This window comes from Mauremys reevesii, linkage group 1 (genome assembly GCF_016161935.1).
Source record: "Mauremys reevesii isolate NIE-2019 linkage group 1, ASM1616193v1, whole genome shotgun sequence".
Lineage (NCBI taxonomy): Eukaryota > Metazoa > Chordata > Testudines > Geoemydidae > Mauremys > Mauremys reevesii.
In genome coordinates, this window is record NC_052623.1 from 183,469,395 (window position 1) to 183,496,246 (window position 26,852).

At 41.1% G+C, this 26,852-nt stretch overlaps 1 protein-coding gene across 14 annotated transcripts in view; it reads right to left on the reverse strand.

The window, feature by feature from the left end:
- ROBO1 (roundabout guidance receptor 1) overlaps positions 1–26,513 on the reverse strand; it is a 1,025,913-nt gene extending 999,400 nt beyond the window's left edge. For 3 of the 14 annotated variants that reach the window (XM_039532387.1, XM_039532397.1, XM_039532294.1), the window contains exon 1: positions 2,240–2,748. The gene's annotated coding sequence lies outside the window, so the exon portion shown is untranslated. The other 11 variants (XM_039532304.1, XM_039532326.1, XM_039532414.1 and 8 more) reach the window with 9 other exon arrangements.
- Positions 26,514–26,852: the final 339 nt, after the last annotated feature.

The following is a 26,852-nucleotide window of genomic DNA, read 5'->3' on the forward strand; positions in this document are numbered from 1 at the left end:
TGAGAACAGTGTGTCTCTTGAACAACATTTTGAAATTCATTTTGGAAAATTTGCAAAACAAGCCTCATTTCTTAATGTTGTTAACAGTATTCAGAAAGATTATTCATAAATCTTTCCTAAGGAATGTATTCCTAGTAGAGCTTTTTGCTTAATTTCTAACAGGAAAAGTGTGTTCATCTATAGCAATTGCTAAGTAATAACTTTTTTTGTTTGTTTGAAATGAGGTGGTGCCACTCACAGTTTCTCGCCATCTTCCTTCCATTACATTTATGCATACTGACAGGTTACAGATATACTTTTTGTGGCACAGAATGTTAAACTGACAGTTGTTTAAAAAAAAAAGACAAAATTTAAAGACAAATAATCACTTCAGGCTGAGATTTTTAAGATGCAACCCTGCCTGGAGAACAGTGTAAGGGCAAAGTGCCACAGCAGGCACTCCAGTAGGGGGTTATGCCTTGTTCGGGCCTAAAGCCTTGTATAGGAGTCCTCGGGAATACAGAGTGCACCACTTTTTTATGGGGTGCAATGTGGGCTCTTTCATAAGTAGTTCAGTTGGCTTACATGATATGAGACCATGGTTTCTTGGGCTGACTTCACTGCTTGTGTATCCACACAAAGCTGGACATAATCTAGTTTCTAATTTATAACAATGCCAACAGAAACAAACTTGTTCTTCTATTTATGCATTCGTATACATGGCATCCAATTTACAATTTCAGTGCAATCACCTAAAAAAACTTCAAATGCCTATGCTGAGGTTCTTATTATCATCATGAAGGATTGTTCTACAAAAATCACAGAGATATATTGTGGAGTCCTCACTGAAAATTCTTGCAATCAGTACAAATCCACCAGTCTTTTGCTGACAACAAGGAATACACAATCATACACAAAGGTGATGAATTGTAAGGAGAGCAATGCTTTCCACCAAGTTTTACTGAAGACCTGACTGATGAAATATTGTATTTGTGTATATTAAAATTAAAAGTATAACAATGGTACAAACTAACATTTGAAATTCAAACCAGATAGTGTTGGTTGACACAATGCAAGATACATCTCAAAGTCTTAGGGCTGACTAATTGAATTGCCGTTGAAAAGATGTCACTTAAAGAGACATCTCTGGAGTGAAACATGGGTTTGCTGTAAATGACCTGTCATTAGAGTCATGGGCAATGTCCGTGTCCAGAATGAAAAATATTGTACCTCCCAGCAATATGCTCAGTAGGAGTTTAAACAGCAAGCACGGTAAAAGTCAGTGTACATGATCCACAAGAGAATTATGCCTCAGGTGCTATGTTAATTTACTTGCTGGCATATATTAATTGAAACCAATCAATAAAGCCTGTGGTACAGCATAGAGAATGCAGAAGAAGTAATTGACTCTCACATTTATTCATGTTTTAAACCTGGAAAAGTGGAATAATTTAGTCTAACATATTTCATTTGTGTCAATACAGATAATGTAATCAATTATTTATCTTCTATTCTTTCAATCCTAATTATAATAATTATGATCAATTTTCAACAGATTCTGTGTAAACTAATGTACTATGCTACAGCTGTTAAATATGTCATTGGATTTAAATAATTGGAAAACTTTTTCCACAGATGCTTTAAAACCACACACTATATTTTGTTACTCCAAAAGGACACTTACGTTCAGATATTGCAAATGCTTATGCACATACTCAGCTTTACGAGTGGTCTCATTGGCATCACTGATGCAGAAGCTAAAAATACAGCAACTTAAATGGGTCGTGAAAGATTCTCCACACACATACACACTTTTGTTCACACTAGAGTAACTTAACAACAAAAACTTTTTTGGGGCTCTCAAACAAAAATAAAGCTCAAAGTCACAGAACCAAAAAGCACATAATTGCTAATACAATATTTTGAAATATAAGCATTGCAGTGGCTCAACAAATCTATTCTATATTTACAATATTGTTTACTGTAGGTGATTTTAATAGTAACTATATGTTTTTTAAAAATAGTCTTTTTATTACACCTGCTAGCAACCTTTATCAATTTTCACCTTGACTATTGCAACTCTTTTCTCTTAGACCTCCCCCAATCACAGCTCTGTAAATACTAGCATATTATACATATTTATATGCTATAAAAATATAAAAGAGAGTGCTATCAACCTTTTGCACAGGCAGCCAAAATACACCCATAAATACCTCTATAGGCTTCATATTCATTCAGCATCTAGTTCAAGATTCCTTACCTTCAGTCTGCTCATACTCCCAGAGATGTCACTGATAATGAGGACTTAGGCCTGATTTTCCACATCTTTGCACCTTGTATAGTCATTTACATCTAGGTAAATTAGGAGCTAAATACTGTAATTCTAGTTTGGTAACATTTTATGCCCACTTTGCACAGGCAGGAATGATTATATGAGGTGGCAGGCAATGGAGAATGAAGGCTACAATCTAACTACTCTTGGTGTAAGTGCTTTTTCTGCTGCATCTCCAATCATTTGTAACAATACTCCTGGATCTCTCTGTCTCTGCTGATTTAAGATGAACCCATATTCATTCTCTTTACCCCTCTTAATTTAGCACTGCTTGAGCATGTCTGTTTTTGCCTATATAAGCTTAATTTAGATACTCAACTGTTGTCAATCAGCATAGCTTCATTAAAATCAAAAGATTATTTGCCCAGCTGAGACTTCTGTTTACACTGTTTACACTGTTTTCTGTAATTTATACCACATACTGTTCACTAGTTTGCATTTTTAACTATGTAAAGTGGTTTGGAACATGAGAGATGCTGTATAAAATAAGGCACAAACTTGTAAACACTCTCTGCTGGCCAGTGTGCTTATCACAATAGAATTGTTTGCACCTGGTAATAAGTATTTGCAGGATGTCATGTGTTTTATTCATCTGACCTAAATGTAGTGATTAATGCTGGTTAGACTTTCTACTGAAATATATGGCACCATTTTATTTGCCTAATTTAATGTTAAAAATCTAATTTGTTAAATGATTATTTCCTAAAATAGTCTAATAGCTTTTGATATCTAGGAAAAATATTAAAACAATTATGATCTTTTTTATTAGAGAAAGAGATTCTGCAAATGTATGGCAACTACTTTTCCAATGATTAGTTGAGGAACTCTGAGATGTATTTGAGAATTTAAATGGGTACTGTCACCTTTACTTGTCTGAAATTGAAAGAGGACCCTTTAAATAGTATCATCTGATTTATACATTGGAGTGCTTTTAATGACCCCCTCCTAGCTCTATTCTTATTATCAGTTGTATTTTCATTCTTCAACAAATCACATACCAACTTTACTTCTCCATTATCAGATTATACAATCTATAAATGTTTGTGTTGTAGGTTCAAATACTGCTTGAGTGATGCTGATTATTATATCAATGTGAATGAGCATTGCACCCATTGATGGAAGTCCATACAGGGCACTGCAGCAGGGTCAAGGGGGCTGCACCAAACCAAATTACATGGCCTTAATTATGTCCTGCATTGCACACAGCAGCATGTGGGAAAGTAGATATTGTTAACTTACATTTCTGACTATGGGAGAAGAGCCCAGCCTGTGTGCAGTTAAGATTTACTAAACAATTAATGCTCTTATGAAGAAAAATACACTTCCTAGGAAGCATGAGTGGTTAGTAGCAGAAAAACTTATAAAGGAACCAGGCAAAGGTTACCCAGAAAGTTTTGTTTTGTTTTATTTTCCCCAGTAGCTTATAATAAAACCATCTGTTAATTGTTATTGCTCCTTGATTTAAATAATAAACTATTACCAAATAAAATAAAATAAGTTACATAAGTGTATTGGGGCAAATACCAAGGAAAATGTTTCAACATATAAATAATGATACCTTACACTTTTGAGGTCTCGTGCTTTTCAGAAATTATGCCTGGTCTACACTTAAAACTTATACACCTCTACCCCGATATAACACGGTCCTTGGGGGCCAAAAAATCTCACTGCCTTATAGGTGAGACCGCGTTATATCGGGTTTGAGCCGGTACACCGTGCCGGACTGGACCGGCTTCCCTGGCAGTGATTTAAAGGGTCCGGTGCTTCAGCCACTGCGGGGAGCCCCGGGCCCTTTAAACCACTGCTGGAGTTCCGGCAGTGGGGCTCTGGCGGTGATTTAAAGGGCCTGTGGCTCCACATGAATTCAGATAGAAGGCGGTAAAGCAGCGGGGCTCAGGTGGCGCTTTAAAAGGCCCACGGCTCCCTGCTGCTTTACCGCATTATATCGTGTTATATCGAGTCGCATTCTATCGGGGTAGAGGTGTACTGGCATAGCTATACAGATCAGGGTTGAGGTTGGGGGGAAGGAGGAGGGACACTTCCCAGTGATCTAGCTATGCCTGCTACCCACCCCTCCAGCATAGATGCAGCTATGCTGATAAAACAGTGCTTCTGTTGGCATAGCTAGCATTGTTCAGGGACATGGTGTTTCCACATTGGCATGACTCCTTCTGTGGGTGTATGCTGCATCTACACTGAGAGACTATGCTGGCATTTTTGTGCTAATGCAGGCTTTGTAGTGTAGGCATAGCCTTACTGAGTCCCTGCATCTCCAGCTGAGGTCAAAGGGAGTTGTGGGTGCTCAGCACCTCTGAAAATTAGTCCTGTAAAGCAGGATTTGTAAAGGTATGTAGGCACTGATACAGAGAGCCGCTTGGTGGTATTTTTCAAAAGCACTTAGGCACCAAACTCAACAGCATTGTTTCCTTTACACCAGGGGTCTCAAACACATGGCCCACGGGGCTCTTCTGTGTGGCCCACCAAGCTCCCCGCGCCCCCCTGCCTACCTCCAGGCCAGGGGTGGGCAAACTACAGCCCACGGGCCGAATCTGGCCTGTGGGATTGCCCCCCGTGGACCATGAGCCCCGTGCCACTCCCTTAAGTGGCTGGCAGCATGTCCCTTCGGGCCAGAGGGGAGGGGGGAGGAGGCGGCAGAGGGCTCCTGCGTTGCCTCGCTTCAAGGTACCACCCCCCACAGCTCCCATTGGCCGGGAACAGGGAACCGCGGCCAATGGGAGCTTCGTGGGAGGTACCTGGAGGAGCAGCAGCAGAGCCCTGTGCCCACCACCGCTCCCGCAGGGGCCGTGGTTCCAGATGCCTCCTGGAGCGGAGTGGAGCAGTGCGGGGCCAGGAGCCTGCCCTGGCCCTGATGCACGCCGCTGCCACCCTGGAGCCGCTCTAGGTAAGTGGCACCAGGCTGGAGCTCGCACCCCGCACCCCTCCTGCACCCCAACTCCCTGCCCTGAACCCACTGCTGAATCCCCCACTCCTCCTGCACTCCCTGCTCTGAGCCGCCTGCTGCACCCTGACCCTCTGCCTCATCCCTCACCCCGTTGCACCCCACACACCAACTCCCTGCCCTGAGCCCCCTGCTGCACTCTGCACCCCTCCTGCGCCCCCTGGTGACAGGGAAGGGGCAGCGTTGGGGTGGGGACTTTGGGGAAGGTGGTGGAAAGAGGCAGGGCAGGGGCGAGGCCTCATGAAAGAGATGGAGTGAGGGTGGGGCTGGGGCAGTGAGGGTGGGGGTGTCAGTGATGCGGCCCTTAAGCCAATGCACTAGACCTCATGTGGCCCTTGTGGTTATTTGAGTTTGAGACCCCAGCTTAGTGTCACATAGGCTATGTTCACACTTATGGTGGTGTGCAAACTACTAACACTTCACTTGTAGTTACACACCAGGATGAAAAGCAGCCTGTGTTCACATGTGCCACTAAAGAGCATACATACATGCTGCATTGAAACACTCCACTGGTGGGAAGCCAGCAGGGAAAGGCTTCAGCATTTCCCCATTTTCAGAGCCTGTCACTGTGTCAAAGGAGACACTCTGGCAGGAGGGAGGCAGTAAGGAAACACTCCGGTAGTTCCACACTTCTGATACCTTTCGACTGTGCTGAGAAGAGGCTCCAGCGGAACAGAGGCCACAGGAAAGGGCTCCAGCAGCGGGAAGCTGTTGGAGCCTTCTTCTACTTCCAGAGCCTATTACAGCTGCTTCCCCCTACTAGAGCCTTTCCCCAGAGCAGGACACTATGTTGTTAAATAAAATAGTATAGCTGCGGGAGGCACTGCTTGAGCATGTAGAGAGCTGTTATATATATTATATCCTGAGGGTTCAGGCATGGAGGACACTACTGTACTGACCTAACCCATGCCTTACTTTCTACAGTGCTATTTTTACCCATGCTAACTGGGTATTACTCTACACCCTGTCCTAAGTGTAGGTATACCCATTCTGAGCCCAAGACAGAGAGAGAAGTAGAAAGTAGGAATTCTAACTTCCAGTTCCCTTTCTAGCTCTTAGAACACATTGATCTAGGGCAGGGGTCGGCAACCTTTCAGAAGTGGTGTTCTGAGTCTTCATTTATTCACTCTAATTTAAGGTTTCGCGTGCCAGTAATACATTTTAATGTTTTTAGAAGGTCTCTTTCTACAAGTCTATAATATATAACTAAACTATTGTTGTATGTAAAGTAAATAAGGTTTTTAAAATGTTTAAGAAGCTTCATTTAAAATTAAATTAAAATGCAGAGCCCCCACAGTGTAAGTGCCACTGAAAATCAGCTCGCATGCTGAAGGCGGCACGCGTGCCATAGGTTGCCTACCCCTGAATTCTAGAAGTATCAGGAAGCTGGTTTTGAGAGCTGATTCTGATGCCATTTACATCTGCTTCTGTGCAACTGTAAGTTTACTCACTAAAAGCAGCATTTAATGTATCCTACACCAGTGAAGGATTGATGTAGCTACACCCCTCCAGCACCCATTATGTCCCCTCCCATGATATGCCCTCCATACTGAGGGAGGTGGAGGGGAGAAGTACAGACACAGCTGCAGCCCATTTTCATTGAGCAGGAATTTCCCCAACACCAGAGGAGTTCTCTGCTAAAATTCTGATTGGATCAGAGCAGCTGGATTGCATTGAAGAACCTTATCAATTGTGTGCTTCAAATAACAGAGGGTTGAAATGCTCAAAAATGCTTGCTTGCTTGCTAAGTCTTCTGCTTAGATGATGAAACTAGGAATTGGTTCCCTGAAAGAACTGCTAAGGCCAACATGTGCCAGGAAACAGATTTAATACAATAAAAGTAAAAGAACCCTCAATTTAAAATTTTTATTACTCTACAAAGCTAGGTGACATACATTCAAAGACTCCTTAAGGTGATAGCAACTGATAGTTGTATACATTTCCCCTGCTATCTTTGTCAACATGTGTGCTAAGCAATGAATACAGAAAAAAAAATTAAGTGCCAATCTTTAAGCATAAATATTGGGAGGACCAGAAGTTCACAGACAAAATAATTTCAAAATAAGGGCAAATAGATTTACCCATGGTGGCACAATTAGTTTCAGTGTATCTGTGCATACAGTGGTGAATACAGATGTGCCAAGTGAGTTTTCAAAGAAAAAGAGTTGCCAACTTGATTTTTGCTGCCATCTGGGCCTTGGACAATGGAGTAATGTCCTAAAGGATTCTGAGGTATGCAACACAAAAATTATTTGTAGAACTAACTGGGAAATCCTCAAATGTATGAATATTCTCCTGAGTTTTGCAGGGGGATGGGCTAGATTTTCCAAGAGGGCCTTTCCAACCCAGCAATTCACAAATCAATAGATTTATAATCTCGCACCAACAAAATGAAAATAAATTAACCCCACTCTCTAATCATCATGTCCGATATCCTAGTTTTCCCTTTACTATTCATGATACCAAACCACCAGATAAAAAATGGTTTTCAAGGATTCACAACAGTTCCATATGACATTACTGGTTAAACAACTCCAGGTTGTTTAACTCCTGGATAAATGTCTTGAAAGGTCCTGCCTATCTTTACTGTCTTCAGTAGAACTGGGTGAAATTTTTCATGTAAATATTTTGTTTTGTTGAAAATATGCAGCTTCTGGTCAGCCAAGACTATCTGTCAATTCAGGTAGATTTTGGCAAACAGTTTCAGTCAAAGAAAAAAGAATTGGGAAATGTCAAAACAGTTTGACTCAGTATTTGCAGAATGAAATATTTTGACTTTTAGTTTCAGAAACACTTTCATGTTGGAATTCCCCTAAATTTCACTGTACTCACTTAAACTGCTAATTATGGGTGGCAACAGCTAACTATATTCCATCTCACTTGTCTTGCAGTACTAAAAGCAAAAGCCTGCCCACTTTGTTCAACTGAGCAGTCCCACTGACTTTAAATATTTCATTACCTCTTAAGGTACATTGCACCTTGCAATCTGTCCCGAGTAAGAGGCAGCGCATAGCTGCACTGCACCAGGAGCACAGCAATTGTGACTCAGAATTCCAGACAATCCCAGCTCGTTACCAACAAAGCCTAGATCATTCCCTAGTCCTATTATTTTGGATTAAAAATCACTTCTTTCTTCTTCCACATTAACATTATGCATCACTTCCTCATAGATAAAATATATTAGATAAGACTCCATCAACGGAACCTTCTGAGTGAACTTTTCATTAATAGTGTAAGGTGTTTCCCACTCTTAGTTATTTAAGCCTGGTCTACACTACACAGTTAGGTCGACGTTAGGCAACTTACGCCGACCTAATGATGTCAATGTACACACTACAGCCTTGTCCCACTGATGTAAGTTCCCTACTACACCGACACAATAACTCCACCTACATAAGAGGCATAGGGTTTATGTTGGTACAGTTAGGGTGACGCAGTGTTTGCGTAGACACTGCATTATTTACACTGCCTGTTGGCTGTCTTGTCAATTTCAGGGCCTCATGCTGGAGCTCTGAAATTGACAAGAAAGCTGGGCAGCTAAAACCGGGCTCCCCACTCCTAGCCGGGCTGCACCTACCTGGCTCCCCACTCCGGCTCAGGGAGCACAGAAGCCTGGGTGGCTCCCCCCTCAGTCCCAGTGGGGAGGGAAGACACGTGGGTGGCTGCCCTGCGTTCCTGGCTGGGAGGGGACTTCCAATAGGAAATTTTATGTTCAAAGAACCTCTTTTAAAAATGGATATATCATTTAAGGTGTTCATCATCTATCCCAAATTAATTTCTCAACACTTTCCACTTACTGACCCATATTCTCATACAGACATAATTTAGAAAGCACTAACATCAATATTTAATTTAAGTCAAAATTTTAAAGTTACCTTAAAAGTTAAAAATTAAATGCCTACTACAGGAAAACAAAAACAAAAAGCAGATTTCAAACACAATGTAAAATAGCTACTTATCAGTCTTCCCCTTGATACTTTCAACATTCATACTATCTTAGCCTGCAGATCCAATTATCCTCCAATATTTGCTGCTCAACCATGCTGAGATTATTCACCAACCCTCCAGTTAGACTATAATAAAAGGTCTGTTGATGCATTTACACTCAGAGAAATAAGGTATAAGTTTTAGAATTGCAATTGTCTTCTTCTGAGATACATATAATAAACACAGTGCAGTGGCAAATCAGACTACGGTACTTTGTTATTTTTCAATCAATTTACATTATATATTAACATATTATTAACGATCTATAATAAATATGGTAGTGCTCCAAATGTGTTAGGTGCCATATAGACATAAGAAGAAAAAGTCCTTTGACCTGAAGGAGCTTACAATTCAAGGCCCTGATCCTGCACTAAGGACCATTTAGATGAATCCCTATACTCATTCAGAGTTCCATTTAAGTCAACATGGCTCCACAAGAAGGCAGGGGCCTGCCCACATAGAGCCAATTGCAAGATCAGGGCTTTAAAAAAAAAAAGGAAAGAAAAAGAAAAAAGAAAAAAAAAGGGGAACCTCATTAATCTGTATATATTATTATCTGCACAAAAGTAGGCAGATCCTTGCTACCTCTCAGCAAAAATTTAAGAGCACAGACAACACTGTAGGTAAATCTCACATTTCCTATGCTGCATTGTTTTTATGACATTAAACTATTGTACATTTAACTGTATATTGTAAAGAATATTTTAACAATCCGAGCTACAGGACATCAGCAGGGTTTTTATCCTAGTTACCAGCAGACCCCTACTACTTGAGCTAAAAGAATAATTTCATTAGCTGACAACAGTAGTACGCTGTTTTCCTGTGTATGAACCACCTGCTAGAGGAGGATACAATACACACTTTACAGGAATTATACCTAATCACATACCAATATAAAACAAACCAAGAGCAAAAACAGTAGTTAAAATATATTTTAAAATGCATTTCACTTTATGCAGCATCCTTACTTTCTTACTGTATTTCTACTACTTTTACTGACTAATTTGCAAAACCAATAATTAATAATAGACTTTAAAGATATTAATGTCTCTCCATATATTTCATGAAGGTATTGAGGTGCAGGTTGTGCCTCCAAGGTTGTTAAATCTACTTACCACACTACTACTACTTACAACACTACCTTGTACAAAATTGTGACTTAACATGTGCAACTAGTTGAGGACACCTTCTGAAGTCATAATCTATTAAATATTTTATTGCTAAACTACATCACATAACACTAATCTACAGAAACTAGGGAACATGGATAGCAAAGAGGTCAGCTATGGTCTCCCAGACTGTTTTAATAAAAACAGTGGACTGTCAATGGTAATGACTGTGAATGAAGGATCTTTTCAGCGTTACAAAATACAAAGTTTCCATGTTTATGCCACTCAGTGACATGACCTAAGTAGGTGATGGTCCTTCACATATATCTTTCTAACATTAAAAAAAAAAGCACTTGGTGAAAATCCTGGGAGTTGCTAAGGGATAATAAATGCACACATATAACCATGCTTTCACTTATGTCACATTCTTACACATACACTCACAGTCAGTTCCCATAAACTGTCCATTCCCATAGTCAATTAGCTCTACTCATTGATGTGGTCTTTCTGACTGTGATTGATTTGCTATGAAAAGGGACAAAGTGTATTAAATAATTTGAATTCTTGCTGTGGGTACATATTGAGACATCTGCATGCCAAACGGGTTCTAAAAGAGGGCTGAGTCCCTGTCATATTATTTGAAATTAGTGATTTTGGGAACATTGTAATTTATTGACTATATAACTTTTAAACAGTTCAAACATACTAAGATTTCTAGTTTCAAATACCATTTTTCCCCAAAAATATTCAAGACAGATAGAACTAGAAATCTGAAAAGATCCCATTAAAAGGAAAATTCTGATGCTCCATTAACCATGGAGTCACTATCAGAGTTTTCATAATATATCTGTAAAATAATCACTTCTATAAATAAATATAAGGAGATTATATACAATTTGGAAAAAAAAAAAGACAAATCACTCAGTAATTTGTCTTTTTCAGCAAACTTAGTATAGGCCAAATTGTGGCCTGGCTAGCACAGAGTAAGGAGAGCCAGGTATTTGTATCAAAGAAAACAACATGGGAGGAGAAGCAGGCTCTAAAGCAGTGTTTCCCAAACTTAGGATGCCGCTTGTGTAGGGAAAGCCCATGGCGGGCCAGGCCTGTTTGGTTACCTGCCCCATCCACAGGTCCGGCCAATCGCGGCTCTCAATGGCCACGATTCGCTGCCCCAGGCCAATGGGAGCTGCTGGAAGCAGTGGCCAGTATGTCCCTCAGCCCGTGCCGCTTCCAGCAGCTCCCATTGGCCTGAAGCAGCGAATCGCGGCCACTGGGAGCCGCAATCAGCCGGACCTGTGGACACGGCAGGTAGCCAAACCAGCCCGGCTCGCCAGGGGCTTTCCCTACACAAGCAGCATCGCAAGTTTGGGAAACATTGCTCTAAAGGAAGTGGACAGAGCCTTGTCTCCACTCCTACTCCACCACAGTCAGTGAACTTGGCAAACAAGCTGTGCCAGTTTTAGACCCAGTACAGTTTACTCCTCTGCGGCAACCCTCCGGAGATGCTCTGGAACAGTGCAACGATGTACTCAGGGTGTACTGTAAACTCACAATCTAGCCCTATATAAAGTACAACACTGAAATTGATGCATTTCTCCTTCACAACTAACATTGGTAAGATCAGGACAGCTTTTATCTTTAGTAAGACCTTGTAAAATGCTGCTTATTGTTAGTAGATACATAAAATATAATAATTTTATTGCAGTAGAACAAACAAGTAGGTACAGAAGAATGCTTTTGATAGTATTCACAGCTATGTATGAAAGGAAACAAATATATACTGATTATGTCAGACACTAAAAAAATCCAAGTAAAGCTATGTTGTAGAGAGTATTTTTTTTCCATCTTAGACAAATGTAGGAGACACTAAGCATTTGCAGCTAACCTAGACTTTTCCATAAAAAATATATTTATAAAACACTATAACTGATAAATAGGGCTTAGTATAGATTTTACTGGTATTACAGTAAGTCCTTTTACAAAGAAAAAATGTACAGTAGCTTAAATTAAAATAAATTAAAAATTACAGAATTACTGATGGAATAACTAATGCTCAGCCTGTTCCTGCTCCCTTTGAAGACTTTAGGAGTATTGCCTTTGACTTGAATGGATGCTGGATCAGGCCCTCTGTTTATATCTCAGACAAAAAATCCTGTTAACCTGGGAGACTACATGTCAGTAACTTAAAATAATATTGTACTTACCCAAGAACAGGCAACAGAAACCCAGGAAAATCAAAGTTAAGACTGAACTTAAAAGAAGTTCAAACATGGTAAGGAGGGGGGGAGGATGCACAATTTATGCACTAAACAACCTTAACTCTGCCCTGTAGTGATGCCAATTATTATTATTAATGCATTATACTGTTTGACATGAGTATTCATCTGAAAAAATAATGAGAAGTCCAGTGGCACCTTAAAGACTAAGGGTACATCTTCACTACCCGCCGGATCGGCGGGTAGCAATCGAATTCTCGGAGTTCGATATATCGCGTCTCATCTAGACGCGATATATCGAACTCCGAACGCACTCTCGTCGACTCCGGAACTCCACCACTGCGAACGGCGGTGGCAGAGTCGACGGGAGAGCCGCGGACTTCAATCCCGCGCCGTGAGGACGGGTAAGTAACTCAAACTAAGGTAGTTCGACATCAGCTACACTATTCGCGTAGCTGAAGTTGTGTACCTTAGTTTGACCTCCCCCTCCCCCCAGTGTAGACCAGGCCTAACAGTTTTATTTGGGCATAAGCTTGTGGGTAAAAAACCACTTCTTCAAATGCATGGAGTGAGAATTACAAATGCAAGCATAGATAAACTAGCACATGAAGAAAAGGGAGTTACCTTACAAGTGGAGAACCAGTGATGATAAAGCCAATTCAGTCAGGATGGATATGGTCCTCTCCCAATAATCAATGCGGAGCTGTCAATACCAAGAGAGGGGAAAATGGCTTTGGTAGTGAGCCAGCCACTCCCAGTCTCTGTTCAAGCCCCAATTAATGGTGTTAAGTTTGCAAATGAATTGTAGCTCTGCAGTTTCTCTTTGATGTCTGTTTTTGAAGATTTTTGTTGCAGGATGGCTACTTTTAAATTCGTTATTGAATGTCTGGGCTTATGACCAAATAAATCTATTATTCTTTAAGGTGCCACTGGACTCCTCACTGTTTTTGTGGATAAAGACTAACATGGCTACCCCTCTGATACTTGACACGATGCAAGCCACTGAATTTAGCCGTGTGAAGTGGAAATTATCAACTTCATGAAAAAACTCGCACAGATACAGACAGGCATCATCTTCCTATCCAAGTGCAAACAGATGGCCATCATACCAAATGGACTGAAAGTAAAAAATCCATTGCAATTGACATACTACATTGACTATGGTGAGAGATTTGTGCCACTGAGGAACCACCTGATCTTCTCCTGTTTGCTATACAGGATGCTGATCAAGAATGAGCTCTCAAAACTGGAGACTTTCATAGAAAACCAACCTTCCACATGGCTGGACTTTACAAAACAAGAAAAGCCATTTACAATGCACACTTTACTTCTCTACAGAGAAAAAGGACAGTAAACTATCTAAACTCCTACATGCCACAGGGGGCTACAACAATGGTACCCTTAACTCACCCAACAATATTGTTAAATCTATCCAACCACACACTTAGCCCAGCAGAAGAGTCTGTCCCATCTCAGGGACTCTCTTCTGCCCCACCATCCCCACACACATGATACAGTTCTGCAGTGATCTGGAAGCCTACTTTTGCCAGTAGGAGAACACTTCAATCCCCCTGGACATTCAATAACCGGTTTAAAAGTAGCCATCCTGCAACAAAAAAACTTCAGAAACAGACATCAAAGAGAAACTGCACAGCTACAATTCATTTGCAAACTTAACACCATTAATTTGGGCTTGAACAGGGACTGGGAGTGGCTGGCTCACTACCAAAGCCATTTTTCCCTCTCTTGGTATTGACACCTCCTCATTGATTATTGGGAGTGGACCACATCCACCCCGACTAAATTGGCCTTGTCATCACTGGTTCTCCACTTGTAAAGTAATTCCCATCTCTTCATGTTCCAGTATATTTATATTGTATCTGTAATTTTTAATCCATGCACCTGAAGAAGTGTTTTTTTACCCTCGAAAGCTTATGCCCAAATAAATGTGTTAGTCTTTAAAGTGCCACTGGACTCCTCATTGTTTTTGTGGATACAGACTAACACAGCTACCCTGCTGACACATCTGAAAAAAATTGTTTCCCCCCCCCTCAGAGTATCACAAAATGATAGTGATAAGGTTGTTTGGGTGCATTAAATGTACATTTACAGAAAATACTATTTTTGGATTTCTTTAAGGGCAGATGCTGCCATCATTCTAGTGAAGTCTATTAGCTGGACGTAGCCAAAAGAGCTGCTACTAAAGGGCTAGGACCAGAAGTTTCTCCTCCATGTTCCAGTATCAGAAGAGGAAAAATACAGATTGGTTTAGATAGTACATAAAAGAGGATTCAAACATTTGGCATCAGGAGTCTCACTCTGTCCCTCTTTGGATGTCATCATGAAGGTACTGGTGATTAGATGGTTAAGAAAAATAATGTGATAGTTTCTCAACTGAAAAACAAAAATGGGGATGTGTCATAATTCTTCTGTTCCTCCAGTTTGGCATAGTTTTTGGAAAGATTTTTGCAAAATCTTTACTAACTGATGCTATCATTACTATAACTACCTTCTATATTAAGGCACACGAATATATAATAGATACAGTGAACACTGCATCACTCAAATCAATATAGTGAACAAATATGAGAATATCTTGCAGTCTAAAACCATTGTGTAAGATAAGATATATCTTGAGGGTTTTTTTTTCCATTCTCTCCTTCTCTTCTTTTATTAGTTTCAGAAGAAAGGTTCCTATCTGTTCATAGTCTGTGCATAGATGACTACAGCTGAAAAAAGTGCATTGTTTTCTTCCAGATTCTGCACGCTCTAATCTGAACAGGAAACTGCAGGAAACAATTATAATGCAAATTTTGCTTTATTCCCTGCAGGAGTTCACTGACTGATTCCTTCACTGCATGAACTGCAAGCAGTGGTATATTTCAGCTTTCTTTCTTTTGACTTTGTGTGTGCATATTGCAAACAATCTAGTATAGGGGCTTTGTTTTCTTTTGTTTTGCTGTGTTATACTCAAAAGCTGCCTTTTTAAATTACACAAACTATTGGCCAAAAGATACCCTCAAGAACATGCTTACAGCTTCCTTTAATTGCACTAGGACTGCTATGAGTATTTGAGACACCATTATTTGGCTTTATGCTGTTTTAACATTATGGTTAAAATTTTTATACTCAAAATCAGCAATTTAAATTAAGGTTTCCTTGGCGACCACAACCCAGCTCTTTGCACACAAGGTTATTTTTTTTATCACTCTTTATAGTACTAACTGTAAGATATAGTGTAACTATAAAAAGTGGGTTTGCAAATTTAATATCATGTGGTTTCCTATTTACTTCTTTTTGACTTCATAGAAAGTTTGCTCAATGTATCAAAAACAACCAACCTCTCTCTCTCTCCAACAGGCTGTTGTGACAACTCAACATGGGTTCATAGTTGGTTGTGTGATTTCATTCTCATTCATCATTACCGATACTCCTGACTCAACTGGGGTGCATTTGATATGTACACTTACAGTCAGTCAATCTCATCTGGGTCAGTTTTACTGGCGATGATAAATGAAAAGAAAAGGACACAGCTTGACTTTCAGATGCTAGGCTGTATGTGCAGGACTGGCTAAAACCTTTTTATATGGAATCAGAGTGAGCCTACAATGCCATTTTCACCAAACCAACATTCACATTTTAATGTCTTACTATACATGGAACATCGATGAGTTACAAATGCTATAGCTATTGTAATTTGAATTTTCTTATTTTGAAAAGGCAACACAGTGGGTATCACACTGTACTGGCAGTCAGGAGAGTTGGGTTCTAATCCAGTGTTGGCCTGCTGCGTGGCCTTGGACAAGTCTCTTCACCTCTCAGTATCTCTGTTTCTCCTCCCAGACCTAATTTGTCTTGTCTCTTAGACTGTAAATTCTTCAGGGTAGAGACTGTCTCTTATGATGCATTTGTACAGGGTCTGGCACACTGGGACCTCTAGGCACTATGGGAATACCAATAATAAATATTAATAACTTTGTGCATGTACGGTCTCAGCCAGTATATTGCATTAATGACATTTTTGCATTCCATTTCCAATGGTTTCTTTTTTAAATTAAAGAGGAAGCAAAAAGGTCTCTGAACACTTGAGTATGCTATTGTACATCCAGATATCACAGTCGTATAAGCATACCAGAGTATTTTAATTTTATCACACACACTGAAATAAAAATTCTCTTGCTTTTAGGTTTTGCACCTCAGAGAGCATGATGAACTAAAGAGACATTAGGAAATTGTTGTAGGGAGCAGAAACCTAGGTCACCAGACCTTTTAGACGCTAACTTAAAGGTTGGAATAGACCTGTTGCTATGGAAAGGAGGTAGAGAATGCCAGCTTTGCATCCCATCCTCACTGCTTCCCCTCCACTTTCTTCCTCTCCCTGAAGATCCCTCTGTGTGAGGAGTACTCTACACCTCAGCAGTTGCAAATGGCCACCAGCACCTCAGTGGCCATCTGAGCTGCTGCCCTGATCAGCAATAATTATTGAAAGGAGGCTGAAGGGGTGCAGAACTCGCATCTTACATATTCTGGCTGACTAAGAAAGGGAGGGCCCAACAACAGAATGTCTCACCTCTTCACATAGCCACTGAGTGCTGGGATGGGAAATACCCTGCCGCCCCCATCCAATGAGAGAAAGCATTGGGATACTGGAGAATAAAGATAAATTGCGTGCCTGGGCAGAGAGGTGGAAGAGGATGCCCAAATTGCTTGGGATGAAAGGAGGAAATCCATCTGCTGGAGAGGGGAAGTACAGAAAAAGTCAATTTGCTAGGAGGAGGTTGCTGCAGAAAGAGGATTGTCTCACGGGTGGATTAGTTTGCTGGGGGCAGAGGATGAATTGACTATGGGGAGAGAGGATGAGTATAGTAGGGGGTTTGTGGAGGATGGATTGAAAATCAGAGATTTGCTTGGGGAGACAGAGTAAAGGGATGGTCTGGGGAACAAATTTGATTGGGAACTAGTAGGGGAAGGGAGAAGAATCATTTGAGTAGTGAGCCTGAGGTGTAGGCAGAGAGAATACAGGACTAGAAGTAGAGGATGGACTCATGGAAGCAATGCTGGACTGATGAGGCTGAAAGGGCAGAAGCACCACTGGGAGCTGAAGGTAGGGCAGAGGATGGATTGGGGCAGCTAAATAATTGGAGAGGATTCTAGGAGAAATAATTAATTGTGGCAGAGGACTGATGGTGTGGGGGGCAATAAATGGATTGGGGGCTCAGAACTGATGGGACTGAGGGTCAGCGGATAGATGAATGGATGGAGAACAAGAGATTGATGGACGAAGGAGACTGGGCATGTTCAGTATGGATTAAGGGGTTAGGTGGAACAGCGGATATATGGATTGTTTGAGTGGAGAATAGTGTGAAGTGTTTTTCTAGTTCTGTGGGTGTTTGATGACAATGACATCAGTGTTTTGAAACCTAAGATTGTCATTGCATATTTTGTGTTTAATTTATCTCCAGTTATTCTAGAACAGAAAATAAATAGCAAGCAGTGTTCCATTTATGTTCTTCAGGTTTGCTGTTTTCTAAAATCTTTTGAAATACATGACATTCCACTTGGCATGTCACAAATTTTAGGGGAGGACCCACAGGTCTCTGTTCATGTTTTTATTGCCTTTCATCAGCATTTCAGAGCTTCACAACTTTGTTACCTAGGTTGGAGGATTCAAATTTTATACTCAATATACTGTTACATAGTGTTTTCTGGGACATGGATCCCCACAGCTGACAAAATCAGATGTTGAAATGTAATTTAATAATTGAATGTTCAGCATAATTAAATGAGCAAAGTTCTATCCTTTTTACATAGGATACTCTTTCAACATCTGAAGTGTCATTTAATCTATTGTACCTGTTATTCTGGGAGGTATAGGTGATTTCCATTTTTTTAATGTAGGATATTTTGATACCAGTAAGGCTCATATGAACCAGGATTCCTGTGAATCAGTAATTTTGATCATTGATTTGTTGCATGCCCCTCTATATACTGCCTTGAACAAAAAAAAGCCTCTATTATGATATTAATTCTTAAATATACCACATCCCAAAGGCACCATAAAATATCTAGCAAAGCTTCAGGAAATTCTCCCCATCTCTAATCCATATGAATATCTTTAATGTCCACCTTGAACATATGGCTGGAGTACCAATTTTGTTACATTTTGATATGGCCCAGGAGAACTCTATTGTATAAACTGAAGTGGCCTCCATAATTTTTTCCCCATGACCTTCATTAAATAAGTATATTGATGTGGCACATCTGTCATTCTGCCCACTTTGTTAATAATTTTACCAAGGGTGAACATTCTGGAGTCAAATTGATTGACTGCCTATTTGCATTTGAGAAGTGGCATCCTCTTCCACTTCCCCTCCCCCTGACAAATGTAATGTATTCAAACCAATTGCATTATACATAATGTCTAATTGATAGGTGATGCTAGAATTTATATTTTTTGGAGACCAAATTTTTGTTACATCTTTAATATGTTATTGTGGCTTGTAGATGATATGAATGGGGTACCTTTTCCCATCCATTGTTTCAGCATCATTGATTTGTCTCCACTTAGTAAGGATGGATTATGGTGGATTATTGAATCCTCACATAACAACAGATCAAACAGTAGCTCACAGTTTAGTGATCATTTCAGCATATTATAGGTGGAGCTGACAACAAGACCTATAGTTAAAACTGCCCAGCATTTCCCATTATAAGACTATGTTCACTAACTTTGCCAAAATTTAATCATCCAGGCAGAAATTTTCTATGCCAGGTGTCTGCCTTGGCCTGAACTTTTTGGAAAGTTTAAACATAAATGTTTTATCATATCTAAGAAAGAGGTATGGAGAAAAATTTATTTTACCAATATTCAAAGAGTCTCATAACTGTTTCATTGATTAGCTGTCTCACCTCCATGCTTTGGAGCAGTGACTTGATATTTGGCTGGTCAGAGAGGTGCCAAATTCACCAAAATTTGGTTGAGTTAGAAGACAGGGACAGAAGGGCTTGTAACCACTAGAGCACAATCTCCTCCAGAAGCTAATATTAAACTCACGATTCCTGAAACTCAACATTCTTCTGCTGTCTGGAAAATAGCTGTGAGCCTCACTGACCAAGTGTGTGACTCATCTTCCTTTAGAGGCTGATCTGCATAACAGATAACAACCTACTACTGCTACCAGTTACTCCATTAGCTTCAGTGGCATGGGACAGTACTGTGGATCCCAAGGTTCCAAACCTATGGTGGTCAATATGGTATCACATGATGTAATTCAATTTGAATTTCTAAAAGCTAATGAGTTATATGAAAAAAATTAAATATCATTAAAAAGAATATTAAAGTTGCAAAGTCAAACATTCAAAAGTTAGGAAATGAATTCCACTTTGGATAAATACTTGAACAGTAACTGAGCCAGAAAAGAAAGTGAGAATGACTTTATAAGCCTGATGGTTAGTGCATCTACCTGGGACATGGATGATTGCTCTAATGACTAGTTATTTATAGTGGAACATCTTCAACAGGACTGTGAAAGACCCACAACAGAATATCCCATAGCCTAGAGATTAGGGCACTCTCTTAAGAGGGGAACACCTGTCAACTCTTTTCTCTCCATCAAGCAGAGATGGGAATTGAACCAGAGTCTCCCATATTCTAGGGTGAGTCCTCTAACCAATGAGCTAAAGGTTTTCTTCCTCCAGATTATGAATGGCACCTGACCACATACACCTACCCAGAGCATGTCTACTGGATCAGGCCCCACAGGCAAGATAGGCAGGGCAATGTGTATCTTCTCCTGATTTGAAGATCACCCTGTTGGGAGACAGGTCCCTGGACACCTAGACTGAGGCAGTAGTGTGCATATGTGATGCCCACATACTCTGGTCATCAGTGGGCAGGATGAACCTGGGACCTCTGAGGCTTAGTGCATGAGTCTCTACTGCATGAGCTAAAATCCACATGGTTCTGAGCTTAGGCTGTAGCAGACTCAATCTCTGTGTGGTCTTGGTGCCACAACATGGGGATAGAACATCACACCCGGGAGGTGCGTGGTTTAAACGTGTCCAGGGGCAGAAACTTAGGCACCTAGGGATTTTTACAGAGGAGGGGGGAAACTAGTCTCCAATTGAGTCTAAGGTACCTACTGGGTTAGCCAGCAACTGAGCAGGAGTTTTGTGGATCCCAATGACACATAAAACTGAGATTAAGGGTTTCAGCATACTAGTCCTTTTATGGATCTGGGCCCTAAGGTGTCAGTTCCCCATCTGTGAGATGGAGATAATGATACCACCTCACCTTACAAGGCTGTTGTAAAGATAAATGCATTAACATTTGTGAAATAGTCAGATACTATGGAGATGGGTGCCATAGTAAAACCCATGAGGAAATTCATAATTCTGTAATCCATGCAGGGTTTGAATGGTGTGTCGTAAATAAGGTATGGGCCACACATTCAATGATGAGGATAATAAAGAAATATTTAGTATCTACCAATTCAGGGAAACCATCCGTTACGCCGGAAGCATGCAGCTCAAGTTAGGATTGAGGTGTGACAGTGCAAAACAGAAAACTCATCTTTGTGCTTTCTCAAACCTAATGCCACTGAGTGCAGGGACGGTCTCCAGCTATAAATTAAACCTACAAAGGGGCTGCTCTAATTTAGGACAGCTGCTGACAGCCCTAAAATAACAAAACCACAGCTGGAAATTGTTACTTTGTATGGTTGTGGCAGCTTTCCTCTGGCCACATCCCTTTTTCCTATTATACAGGCAACAGGAAAGTGGGAGATGGCATAGGATCTTCTACACTGAATTTATATCACCATCAGATTCCCCTTACATTGTGCAAGAGGAGTGGGCACTCCTGATCTGGATACACTGGTTCTTTGTTCAGATGCTGCTGATGGTGGGGTACAGTCACTACTCTGCAATGGAGGATATGGATGACTAGATTTTGAATATAACCTTATAAAATACTTTTATTTCTACAATTTTACTGAATATAGGTAACTGTCCTATAATTATTTACTTTTCAAATGTTTAGTAAATGTTGTTAAAATTCAAATACATAATCTCATAAAATAAAGTCAGACAGATATAAATGCAATCCAGTTAGTGCACACTCATTTTTACCAAAAATGGGGACTTATTTTCAAAATGAATCAAACATTTTCTGAATTGTTTTCCCCAAAAGATAGATGAATTAGCATGCCCATTACATTTTAACCCTCATAAAAGAGCAACACATGGCACCAGTCTGAGCCACAATGATGAGCTTTTTCAAAAAGCACCAATGCCAATATCACTTTACCAGTCTTGAACTGCCTCTTCTAAGCCTCTCCTGACAGGGAAGAACAGGACTGCTAAATTGTGCAAAACCATATGTATGTTTTTCCAATGTTAATAAATATGGTGGGACTGATATTGACTGAACACATTTCTTTTTTATCCTGAGCCAGATCTAAAGCAGGGTCTCTGGAGGGGATTTATCCAACTCTAGAAACTAAAACGTTTAGGTTTTTTGTAATAATGTATCCCTCTTCCTTTCAACAAAGTCACCCTGTTGTTCACCACAGATCACGCTGGACAAATTAAATCATCCATGGAGGAGTCTATGAAGAATTTATGTAAAGAGATTCCCACATTATTTAGTGTATCTCAAATAAAAATAAAAGGCTGAGCACACACCATAGTAATTAATAAATAATAGTACTCAACAGGGGAAGGCCAAGCATGCCCTATAGGGAAGCATCCAATTAATCTCCCATTTGCTAAGACATCAAGTCATTCCGTTCTATACACCATGTAGGGAATATAGACTTTATCCAGTATTTGACAGAGAGAGGGTTAAATCTCTTGTCTCTTTCTACAGCAGCATGAGACAGACCACAGGTGCCTGCACTCATTGCAGTGATTGCACTGTGGGATGTCTGGAGATGGGGGAGGTTTCAGCCAACTTACAACTGGTGATTATTCCCCATTAGAAAGAAGGATAAAAAAGTTGGTTTGCAACTAGAAAGTCAAACAGCAGCAGCTAAATTGTCTTTCAGATTGGTTGCATGATCAAGACTCTTATGAGTCTTATGTCATTGATTTTTAGTTAGCAGTCCCCCTGAAATCAATGAAGATTTCTGTTCAAATGTTAAATGACATACTACTATTGTAATTATTTCTAGGGTATCTGGGCACACACAAACAGCTTGTGAATTGCAACCTAACCTTGTTTGTTGAGAGACTTTTGTCTGATGAAGCGTCACTCACTCAAAGACTTCAGTTTGCAGTGCTGTATCAGCAGTATTCTCTTCCTGCCCCATTTCCAAATGCTGGGCCTAATTCTCTACCAGTTTTATGGCAGTGTAACTCCACTGACTCAATAGAGTTACCTCAGTATAAAATTTATGTAACACAGGAAAGAATCAGGCTGTTCCTTAGTATGCCATCCTTAATTCCTCCATTTACAGCATGAAAATCTTTATTGTCTTTCACTTACAAACTGGTTCCAGCAAAATCTTATACTTCTCAGGTGAAAGCAGATGAGTTTTGACTGTAAGGAACCTTTTCTAATGAAGTGCACTTTGCCTGCAGAGGCCTGGATTTAGCCTGACAGCTAGTCTGGGAGCAGTACATAATACAAAGTTGTTGTTTCTCTTTAAAAACAAACTAAAAAAAAAATCAACACAACCATTTGTTATGCTAAGCACTGAAGAGAGGGGTTTTTTTGTTTCAGTACTACTTACAAATTAAGTTAAGATATTTGTAAATGAAAGGTGACTGATTTAAAATCTAATTTTATTTATTTTTTATCCACTAGTTAACTATTTAACCTTTAACCTTGAAAGACTCCAGTGGGCTTAAAGAAAGACTGTCAACTTAAAAATATACTGCAAGATATCTAATTTCCTTATGTTGCTGATATATTTCTAAATTTATTTTAATAAACATAACTTCATTATTCTTGTATGTTTACTTCTTGCATTTCTTCAACTTAGGCACTGAAAATCTATTCGATCAGTTTATTTATTTTTTTAATTGTCAGTTTCACATTTTGGTTCTAAGCACTATAATGTTTGGGAGCAAACCCTGCAGAAAAATACTTAAATCAACTCTTCCACATGTATTAAATCATGGAAACATTTCTCATAGGTTTTGTAAAAGCTTGTTTTCACAAAATCTAAATATGGGGCCACATTTCAATTAAGTATTCCTTATTAAATGATACTGGGCTCACTTCTATACCTACTGAAATAAATATGAAAATTTCCATTTACTTCAGGGGTATGTGGCTTAAATTGGAATGCCTTCAAATATCTTTGTTGTGAAAATCATAACTGTTTAATAATATACAAAATGGTAAACAAACTTAGAAGAACTGAACAATCATATCCAACCAGCCTGCCAGGGGAAGCTTAAAAGTAAACTAACTAATCAAATTTGAGTTGGGCCAAAATATGAAGATTATTTCCACACACACACAAACCAAAACTATAGGATCTCTAAGGACAACAAATGATCCTGACCTGTGTTTTATGTCTTGTGCAAAGGACAGAACCTCTACCAGGATGCTCCACTATCTTATTGTAGTAAAGGCTCCAGCCAGTCTTAAAGAGGAATGCTATTTATTGAGTAGCCAGGGGGCATCATACAGCACCCAGGTGTTCCTGGGAAGCCGCCCTTCCATGTACTAACAAGGCCAAATTAAAATCAGGGAAATTCAATTATGAGGTCATAATAATTACTATTAAGCTTTAATTGGCGTTCAAAAAGTACAGTACTACAGAGAAACTGCCTCAGCCATTGAAATCCCCGCCAGCCCTGGCAAAACCCCTGTTGCGGTCAGAGTGCTGGGAAGGAGCTCAGCGCTAGTCTGCAGCCCCCCCAATCTCATCCCATCCCATCCCGAGAAGCCTTGGGTGGGACCTTAGCCTCCTCACACGCTATGTCAAATGGTGCATTGCACCTGTTCGCGCAGCAAGACGCCCCCGAGCGCCTTTCACTCATTAAATTTAACACGCCACAAAGGCGTCTGGGAGGGGGGTGTGCCCTGATGTCCCCCTTTGCCTCGGCGGCACACAAGCAAGGGGCCTGCCCTAGGCAACCGTGCCCTGGCTAGAGGAGAGCAGCCCCCGGTTACCTGGTGCCCCGGTCCGGGGCGCAGACTTTCCCCTCACGCTGTGGCTTCCCCAGAGGAAGACGCAGCAGGGGCGCTGCCAGGACAAACTTCCAACCACTTTAAGTAGAGGCGGCGTGAGCTCCCGCCCAGGCACCTGCTACCCGCAATTCCCGGTGCCCGCCTGTGCAAAGTGCGGGAACTCCACCGGGGGGGGCTGGCGCTGCTCTCTGCCCCAGGGGGGGTTTATGGCAGTTACTTGTATCTGCCAAGCAGCAGGTTGGGGGGGGGCACAAACCCTCTGCGCTCCCCGCTCCCTCCCCTCGTTAGGCGGCAGCTCTCGGCCTCCTCCCGCGCCCCGGCCGAGCGGCTTTCCCTAGCGAGCGCCCGACACGGGGAACTTTGCAGAGCCGCGACTGGATGGTCTCCAAGGGGGGAGCGGCGGCGGCGGCGGCGGGGAGGTTTTGCGGCACTGCAGCAGCGGGAGCAGCTGCTGCAGCGACGCCGGAGCGCTCCCTGCCTCCCTCCCCTCCTCTCCCCGCGCCAGCCCAGAGGGGTCCCTCCATTGTGTGCGGCAGCGGCGCGCACTGCAGAGCCAAGCGGAGCACTCCGCGACCCCGCAGCCTCCTAGGAGAGGGGGACGCTTGCCCCGCCAGCAGCTCAGAGCCCTTCATCAATAATTCAGACGCTGCCAGGCTCCCCTCCTCACAATGTGCTTCCCAGCTGAACGCTACCTAGCGTTTTACTCCCAGCCAACACAAGGGGAGTTGGGGAGGCAGAGAGCTTCTCTCATTTTATACCCCTGGGATTACAAAGGGTTGAATTATTTCCCTCCTGCCCATCACAAAGCGGCGGACTGCACAAGGATTGTAAGGGAGAAAGGAGGCAGAGTTTATAACCACAGTATTTCTCCTCGAACGAGCCATCCAAAAGAGAAAGAAAGAAAGAAATTAGTGGAAACCTACTAGATTAAATTGCTTGCTCACGTATACACACCAAACTGTCCGAAATAGGGAAAGTACAAGGAGAATCCCCCGAATGTTGCTCAGAGTTGCAGAGCGGTGTTGCAGTGCCAGCCTTCCTTCGCTAATCCCGTTTGTTTACTCAGCTCGCCTACACATTAAACAGGCGCAGACCTCTGCAAAGTTACCCCGCCAAACGCAGAGAGCCTGTAACTCAATCAGCAACCGAGGCATCGGCTCCCCGTTTTGCAGCAATAGCGAGATGAAGGCGAAAGGCAAAGCTGAAATGCACCGTGAAATCGCTCTAAAAAGATGTTTAACCCTTGCGCTCACACTCAGACACACCAAGGGATTAAGAATGCACAGCTTTAAAACTTTTGTTAATAATGATTTAAAAAACAGAGACAATAACGCAGAATCCCATCCCACAGTAACCTGACAACTTTAGAGACAATAAACAAATCTGCAGTACCTGCAAATAAACTTGTTGCATTGCTCATTGTACTAATTCTGCATTAGGGTTTCCCTCTTTGATCATTCCCCATTTATTTTAGAAACTATTGACTTCTTTTAAACCTGTTCATGAATGCAGCATAACTACAAAACAATTGCATCCCTCTTGAACTTCTAGGCGGGTCTTTAGTAGCATCCGCTGCTTTGTTATTTGGGGGACTTACCCTGTGAGATAAGATTTTCAGAAAACTAGCAGTTCCATGATTCAGTCCTTGCAACTTTCCTTGCATAGAGAGACCTTTTTTTTTTTTGAGTTTAAGACAAGCTGCTCAAGAGACTTTTAAATATAAAGGGGGATGAAACCGGATTTCTTCCCAATATCAGGACCCTGGAAAATCAAATCCGTCTTCAGAAGAGAATTCTTTCAGACCCGTTATCTGTATTACTATTAATGCGTAGAGCAGAAGGCATTGCATACAAATAGACCCAAGTATGAGCTTCTATTGGTGGCTGTGGAAGGCCCCTGGGTCCTACTGCTCTGTCTCTGAGAAACTACAAAGCAGCAATATGCAAGCAGCTTTGGAGAAGGAATGATTTGGAGGGGAAGGGGAAGGAAGAGGAGGCGGCGGGATCTTGTTTAATTGATTCGTTACCTCTGGTATTGTAATACGTGTTGCAATGGTTAACCAAGAAAAAGCCACATTAAATGGATGTCATGCAATCTCCCCTTTCATATCTGCTTTTCAATGACA